The sequence below is a fragment of the Empidonax traillii genome, unplaced genomic scaffold (assembly GCF_003031625.1).
Source record: "Empidonax traillii isolate 1590-97213 ecotype Southwest subspecies unplaced genomic scaffold, ASM303162v1 scaffold66:size1465758, whole genome shotgun sequence".
Lineage (NCBI taxonomy): Eukaryota > Metazoa > Chordata > Aves > Passeriformes > Tyrannidae > Empidonax > Empidonax traillii.
This window is the reverse complement of record NW_020955259.1, coordinates 296,534-305,653: the sequence shown is the minus strand read 5'-3', so window position 1 is coordinate 305,653 and position 9,120 is coordinate 296,534.

The following is a 9,120-nucleotide window of genomic DNA, read 5'->3' as shown; positions in this document are numbered from 1 at the left end:
AAAATAATCCAAATTATGAGAAGAATGTTTATACATAACTCTTAAATGTCCTGTTTTGCAACAGAGGTGGCAGTGCCATAGCACCACTTTCCGTAGCTTCCTATTAGCATAAAACATATTTTCGAAATTAACACTCACAAGTTATTGAATCTTAAAGCTACTTCTTCAAGACAATTTCTTTTTGCTTTGTTTTATCTGCAGATGACAGAACATGGGCCTTCCCGGCTGTGTGACTTTGCTTCTTTGGATATAACACCAAATACAGTTCTTGCATCTAGTGTTCTTCATGTTGCTCATGGAAAACAGTTCTTGCACAGACGTGGACTAGTTGTACAGATTAAAAGCAAATAAAAGGCTGTTCCAGGAAAAATATTTTATTTCCTAAGAAAATTAAGGATAACAGTAAAGTAGTTAAACCATATGTTAATATATTCAAACACCACCAAGTCTAAACTCAAAGAGAAGCAAAGTTAAAGAATAGTTTAAATTTGCTTTCTCTTCTGTGACTGAGGTCATGGAAATGATACTCTATCATGCTTCAGAGTCATTGCTGGTTGATAATTGCATGTGGAAATTCAATTTATATGCTACATTCTCTGCTAGTGTTAATCAAAATATTTCTCTAGTAGTTAATGGAGTCGTTTAGTAAGCACAGGTGAGGTTTGTTCTACACCACAGCATGTGACCTTTGTTTCTAGGAAAATATATTTGGTAACATTTATGTGTTACTGTACTTAATTATCCTCAGTTAGTGGAACTTCATACTGTTTATTCTTGCCATTCTCTGACAAAAAGTAAATGATGAGGTTTAAGATTTTAGTCTAGGCATAAGGAACACTTATGTTGAGTCAAGGAACACTTGTATGAAATAATTGACTTTGTTTATATCCATCTGCAATTTATCCACAAGAACAGCACTGAAAGGTGACATTTATCTTACAAGTTTCTCATTCATTTCTGTACTCTGAACTCAACTTTCAAGCAGCTCAAGTGCATGATACATGTAGATGAATATTTATTACAGATGATGACGTGTCCTTTGACAGTATAATATACTTCACTGTAAAAATAAACAGATTGTGCATGAGGCTGTCCGATTTGACTGGTGGCACAGGTAGTACCTCACTTATCTATGCTTTTCATCAGAAGATCTTAAAACCATTTACTGAAGAGGGAAGTACCAATATTCTTCCTAGGTAATTCTACATCCTTTACCGGATTTAGAAGTGCTTGAAGATCCTGAGACCTCAAAAGTCCCTCTCACAACACCCTTACAACAGATGTTACACAAAACTATGTTTTAAAGTATTGGAAACATTGTGGCCCTGTAGAGATGGATGCAGGTCTGTATTTTGATATTTCCAGGGGTAAATACAAGTTTCTACTAAAATTGTGTCTATTTCTTCAGCAAATATTGCCATCCCAATAAACTAAACTGAATTTCTCTTAAGTACAATTGTGCAATCTGCTCTCTAATTCAAACTCATGTCTGGAATGTTAATGAAAATTTGCTAAATTTAGTTTTTAGTTTAACTGTGCTGTACGCCATTACTGGAAAGGAAGGCCAAGACTCTCAAACTCATACCACATTGAAGACAAAGTTTTCAGAATTGCTAGGAAAAAAGGAATTAAAAATTAATCCATATTTCACCCTAAAAACAAGAAAACAACAGAAACTGACTTTTAAAGATGCATGTTTTGGCTAAGTAGCTAACCAAATTTGCAAAGAGATTTATATATGATTTATGTTCCTTTGTTTTTGTTGTTTCCTAAGGAGCACATGTTATTGGGGGCATCTACTCTGTGAATAAAATACTGCAAAAATATAACTTGATGATGGGAAATTGACTACTCAGAAAACCTGGGAATCAACACACCTATTCAGAAGTCTAATGTGAGGTGCCTGGCTTTAAAATGTAGTGAGTGCTCTTCATGCCTGCTCATTTTCAAATTGGTGCAGAAGGTGCCAGGTGAATGACTTGCCATTTACCACCACCTGCCATGAAAGGTCTTTTCTGATGTCTGGAAATGGGATTTGAGGGGGGAAAAAAGGGAAGGAAACTAAAATGCTGGATGGGACTTACGCGATGTAAGGTCAAAGGAGCTGAGGTTACCTCTGTGGAGTGAACTTGGCAAGGCAGGTGATGATTTCCATGGGAGGAGGGAATCAGCTTTGGGAAACTTTACCATGGTAGTCATGTTTGCTGGTGAAAGAGAAAAGAACCATGTTCAGCCATTGGATGTGTTTTGGCTTTTAGACAAAGGAGGAAAAGCAATAAATACTTCATCAATATCTCACTGAAAATCTCAGGTATTGGCTCTCAGCGTGTCAGTGACATATTGCAAATCTTAAAAATTATGAAGGTGATTTGGGCTCTGGTGGATGCCTGTCTAGCCCGAGTCTCTTACTACCATGGTATGCTTTTGTTCACTCTGGTAATTTTAATGGCGTGAACGCCACAAGTCAGGGATCACTCTGGTGAGGGTATTGTAGAGAAAAGGAAAAAGCGTAAAGAATTCAGCTCTATTTCAGATGGATCAACTAGTATTTGAATATAAAATACTGCACACTATTGCTGTGTGTCCCTTTAAACATCTCCATTTAAACATTTTCAGTAGAGATGCTACATTTTCTGAAACAGCTGAACTGCCTGATCTCCAGGAATTGCAGCACGATTAGATGATGCTATCCCCTGTCCCCCTACACCCAGAGGACAGAGTTAACCTTTCAGTTTGTCCATGCCTGAGCTTTAATAAAAACATTCATGAAGTTAATGCATTTGAATAGATTTTATCCAGTGACTGCTAAGGAGCCCATATTAGTAGTGCACGGGAAATGTCACACTGGACAAAAGCCTCTCTTGAGCTCTGGGATCAACATAGACAGAAACTTCTCAGCTCAGCATTTTCTGAAGCTTAAAAATCCAACTATCCTCCTATGCTTTCATTTCTGCAGTGTTGTTTACAGTGACATATAAAATGATGCCCTGTTGGCCCAATTACATCTGGTATGAAATCAAATTACAATATCTTCATCATTCATGGCCAATTTAGCTCCAAAAAATGAATATAAACAAACACAATGAAATGAAAAATGTTACTAATTTAAGTGATTGCATTAGTGCAGATTACAGCCTTCAGGTGTTAACAGATTTGTTTTTAGAGTAGACTCCTGTTTTCAGTGGTTGCTGGAAGATCCACATCTAAGGATAGCTGACACGCAAACATTTAATTATGAATTAAATTATTTATAGTATATGTCTGAGCATATTATTTTTCTGTACTACTCATTGTCAAGCGGTATGATGACATGAAGAAATGAAGTATCTCCTGAATTTCAATTTGGGTTCTCACTGCTGCTAGTACTTTCTGTTTAAAGTGTCAGCTCTTCAGGGACAGATTTTCTCACTCTACTATGCCAAACACAATGAGGTCCTTGACCTGGAAAGGCAGACCTTTGGGAACCTGCTGCACTACAAATAGTGTTAGCAATAACATGATGACATTCCTGGGTGCAGAGTGTGCTGTGAGGTCCCAGTTTACCAACAAGGACCCCTCCAAGAGGGCTCTGGGCAGACTTGTGCACTGGGGTGAGTGGCACCGTGGCTCATCTCATCACAGCCAGCCTGCTCAGAGAGTGAAGCTGTCTCCTGTGCGTGATAACTTTTTCTCACATGATCAGTTTCCTGAAGAGGTAGGAACGGATCAGTCCTTTTCTGTTTTGCTTTCCTGTATTCCCTTTTAATTCCAGTGCTTGTCAACTGAAAAGACGGACCTCATTTGCAGATGTATATATTTTCCCTTTAAGTTCTTTTATCTTTCTGTCAGTTTTGACACCACTAAAAATTACATCTCAGACAACTCATATACATGACTCTCTCTGAAGATCCATGCTGAAATACACTGTTCTTCATCCTGTTCTCCTTCTTCTGGAAATGAAAATAGTGATTTCAAAGGCTGAGGTCTTAACTGATATTATTAAGCAAGTAAGGCAGCAAGGAAAATTAATCTGTCAGAAATACAAACAGTGCTCTCTGCTGTATGCTGAAACATTATGCAATGACCATCACTCTTATATGTTTACATTTCCCATGATCTCCAGAGTTTTGTCCCATATAACGCTGTGTTATGCTATAATTTTTTTTTAAGTCTATCTATCATGTTCTTGAAAAGAAGAAGTGAAAGACGAAAAAAGCAGAAATTGCACTGACCATTGCACTTCCAATTTGTCTAATCATATATAAATGCCTAGGAAAATCTCTTCATGAGAAAGAACTGGAAAAATGGTAGAGAAGGTATTTTCTGGTTTCCAGTTTTAATGTATAGCCTCCAACCTCTCGAAGTCTATATCTCATTTGAAAGCCTAGCCACATTTGAAAATCAGAGTGCTGCTTGATCCGAGCCACTAAGGAACACTAATTTTCCAAACGATCTGAGAGGGAAAAGGGCTGGAAGAACTATGACTTGAATGTCAAGCTGCCATATGGGAAAAAGTGCAATAGCTTAAGCTGTGGTCATTGTTTAGAATTCGGACACACACAAATACAACCTTTCTGCAGGTGTATGCCATGGAATGAGGTACTTGGAGGGCTTTAGGCAGTTGTACCCCTGCTGTCCCATTTTTCTGTGATGGCACTGGGAGCTCTGGTGTTCATAAAAGAATGTTGCAACTTATCTCTGTGTCTCTCCTTTCGTGTGACAGATGTGTTTTCCTCTTCTCTTTATGTCCTCAGAAAGCAATGAAAGTTAGGTGTGGAGAAATCAACCTCTTGTAGCAAAGCTGGGCTCTGTCTGTTCCTGGACTCAGCAAGCAGAAGGGTAAATTCCATCGGTGTTGGTAACACTTTGCCAGATTTCAGTGGAACTGTACAAGGAATAAGCACTGCTCATTGTATCTGTCAGTAGAGATTTATTGTGTTTGTCTTGAAGATGTCAAGTAGCAGAGAGGCTTGAGATGAGAAAATGAGCATGTGCCTTGGCTGACCAGCTCCTGCAGAAGCATGGAGAGAGTGAGTGTGCTGGGAAGGACTGTGCTGTCATATAACTGGGAGTCAGGAGATGGTGTTCTTCTCACAGGTCTCCACGTGGTCCTGGTTATCTTCTCATCTCAAATCTCTTATCTAAATAAGTGTTCAGCTTTCTTTTTGTCTTATCCGATGTATGTACAGGACTGAGCAGAGATGGTCTGGAGCATGGCAGAGCAGTACCACCATAATGAAGATATGAAGACCAGAAGTGCTAGGTCAGGCCAGTTCTGAACAATCCATGTTTATTTTCCATCTGCAAAAGTGCTAGGCTGAAGGATTCTCTGGGAAGGTATCCCTATAAGACCATCTTGTTTTCTCTTTTTTCTTCTACCTGTTCTTAGCCCCTGACAGGAACAGGATCTAGCACTTCATGGACTTCTAGTCTGACCTGGTGTAGTTGTTGTGCTCAGTTATGTTACCTCACTCTATTTTCAAAATGTAGAGAGGAGGAGGTACTTTATAGTCCAGTCATTCTTTGTAGGTTACAGAAGGAGACCCAGGGGAACGTCAGAGGTTTAACAAGTAGAGATTGAGACTTATCACAGAGAATGAAGTCAGCAACATTCCTTACAAGACTTACTTATTAGTTGTATTAACTTTATCATCTTCCAACTGAATGGCTTTATATTTAATGTACTATCTGAAAACCAGTATTTACTAAGTTCATTATTTATGATTCCATGCTTTTATTTATACTCTATCTTATCACTCAAGTCTTTTGTTTGTAGTAGACCAAAAAACTCACGAAAAATCGTGTTCTTGCTTCAGCTTTTCTGTATTTTAAAAAGAAAGTAGATGATGACAAATTCATCATTATTGAGTTGATTGAGAAAAAAAGTAATTAGGCAACACATGCACTGACAGAAGGGAGCCTTACAGAAATAGGTTTTATCCTGAGTTTTTGTGGTGTCATCCTGACGATGTAATTGAGATTTTTGGGTGTAAAAGAGAAGAGCATGTTCCACAGAAATAAACTTTGTTCTCTAACATTGCAGTCTTTCTTCTGGGGTCAGTGCAGGATCTATATGCCTCCTTTTGAGTGTGGTCTAAATTCAACACAAGTTTGAAGCCCCTGCCCTCCTGCAGTGCAGACCCCAAGAGCATTGCCCAGAGAGGGAATAGCTGGGGTGGTGCTGGCTCAGCTGAGCTACCACCATGCACCATAGTATGCCATCCTGTGATATCAGAGAGATATGGGGAACTTGGATGAGCTTCTTCTTTCCACTGCTGCATGCCTGCTGCCAATCATTTTCGGTTTTTAGGCAACTAATTACTGAAGTTCTTTAGCTGGCAGTTTTAATACAGAGTTTAGGTCAAGGAACATGTTGTACATGAGCTTGGTCGCTAGTTCACCTTCCCCTCCCTGAGGCTCCTGTCTGAAAATATCAGGTTTCCTCATGCCCAGAATCTTACTCACTTGGGGCATTCAAACAAGTGCATGTATGTCACTGCATATCCCAGAGTTAATTACCCTGATGCCTGCCACCTGACAACTCAACACTTTCCCACCCTAGTGAGAATTAGGAGTAAATGCATGCTCATATCCTCTCATTTTTCTGCAAGGCTTGGAATTTTGGTTTAGAGCATCTCCCACCAAGGCTGCTATGTTTTGCATGAAAACAGATGCATTTTCCAGTGGTTTTACTCAGAAGGGAGGAGAAGACAGTTAGATATTTGTTATTTCTCTCATTGCCATGACAGGATTTCTCAGAACTAATTTTGGAGATTAAACTTCCTGGAAAAGGAGTGTCCCTTGATGCATATATGTGGATGGTATGAGGAGGCACTTACATGACTTCAGTTCTTCCATTATATATTTTCGAATTACTGGCTTTATAATCTTATTATCTGTGAGTCCTGTGTTATTTTATTTCCTTATGAAAAAGGAACATAAAGAGAAAGGTGCTAATATCTCATGACCTAATTTAGCTGGAGCCATGCTCTTCTTTAGCATCACAATGGCTACGTCAGTGGAGAATTCCCAGGCCTAGTGATTTGCCACTCCTATATTTAGATTCCCAGTCATACCTATGTATATTGCACATAACCAATCCCACATCAGCCTTCACAGCACTCTGGGTGCAATTACTCTCTATTCTGCTCAAGCCTTTTATCCTTGGAGCAAAGGAAAAATGAGAAAAGTGAACCTCACATTGTTTTTGGTTGTTGTTGATTCACCTTTCTAACAGTGGTGGGTTGTACACCCATGACCTTCTCTCTTTTCCAAAAAGCAGCTGACTTTTGACATTCCTGATCAGGTTTAGGAGTGAATTAGATTCCAAGTTTCACTCTTCTTGGTATTATGCAACACTCTTACAGAGCCCTCAAGCAGAACATTAGAAACCTACACAACCTTAAGCTGGAAACTAAGAGTGTTTGTACAATGAGGCAGCAATTTTGAAGATTATGCCCTTGACTGCCAGTGTTTCATTGTGGATGGGTCAGAAAGTTTTCATGTCCCTTTTCCCAGTACTGCAAGCCAGCTGGGTGCAAGCCAGATCCTGCCTAGGAACTGTGCATGGTAGTATTAGCCTGGGCTAATGATTCCTGTCTAGTGACAAGACATCTAACTTGGGCTCAGTGCCACATTAGTGCAACTGGGCTTAAACATGTCCGTTCTCATGGAACATGTATAGAGCAGAAGCAAGATGGTGGGCACCTGACCCCACAGCCTGTGTCTTCTCCACATTCTTCTGAGGGTGCTTACCTGCATTAACTTGCTTGCACTTTCTGACTGGTGCAGAGAATTGCATCCAACCAATGTGTATTGAAGAATTCTGGCAGCAGGACTGCCCTTTCTGATAACTGGATAAACAGAACAGTATTGTCTTCTTCATTTCTGCTCCGTTGATAGCTCAGACTTCAGTTTATCTAGAAATATAGGGGGTTTAGAGGATCTGAAGATACAGGTTGCATTAATTTGTTGCCAAGCTCTCACAACTATGTCTTCCTCAAAATTCTGTCAATATTCCATCCAAAGAAGAAATCAAAACTATTTCTTTTCCTCCTCCACGGCTATGCTTTTGGTGTACTGATGGAAAATGTGTTGGATTTTTGACTTATATTCTAGTTCAAAACAGATAAATCAGTATATACCAGGTAGTGATTCAACTGGAAGACTCCTTACCACACCCAAAAGAAACAAAATGAGTAGTTACAAATATTCTCTTTAATCATGGAAAAGAGCCTTGTATCCAAATTTATGCAGACTCCCTTAAAGACATGACCAAGTTCTCCTTTCATCATCATCAGATTTGCTTTGTGTCTCTCAGTTAGCTTCCTTCAAGTTGCACCACTGGTTTATACCAGAGTTACGGAGAGATCTTGCTCCCAGGCATCTGAGGAAATGCATCCCTCTTCCTCATTTTTTGTGTCTTTTGTTATTTCTTGTTTGAACTGCTATCATAAATATTTAGATGGAAATGGCTAATAGGAAAATTGTATGGTTTCTAAGATCAATGAGCCATTAAATAGGTTCTAATAATCTCAATAAAGGTTTGGAATATTTAATAATGAGAAGCATACATATAGGTTGCTTGATTGCCACTAGACTCTCAGTAAATATTGTCAGTGGTTCTTACACTGTGGGTTCCTCAAACACCCTCAAAGAAGAGCCTCTGGGGATGGGAGAGGGAGTCAACCAAATCATGTATAAACAAAGTGCTATTCAAGAGAACATAGCTGGGTTTTTTGGGAAATACTGTTCACGATATGCTTTTTATCATCACTATGGAAAATTTAGAGGTTTTCCAATAAACAATTAGGGAACTAATCACACTTTGTATTTATAATAATTTGCACTTGCATTGCATGTAGCATCATGGGTTTCAGTGCCCTTTTCTTGAATTGACACTGTCACAAATTGGAAATTTGAGATGTATAGAGTGACACCTTCTCTAAGCAAAACCCCTCACCTCTCAGAGACTGGAGAAGATGTTAGTTTAATCAAATTACATCTGGGCACAAAGCCAAGTGGGAAACTTTGATTAGCAGCGTCTCCCTCTAGAGCCCTTCTCTTCTTTGACTATATAGTGAATTTAGGAATTGCTTAATTAGATTTTCGAAAATTAGGTGAAGTTAGGGTCCTAATGCA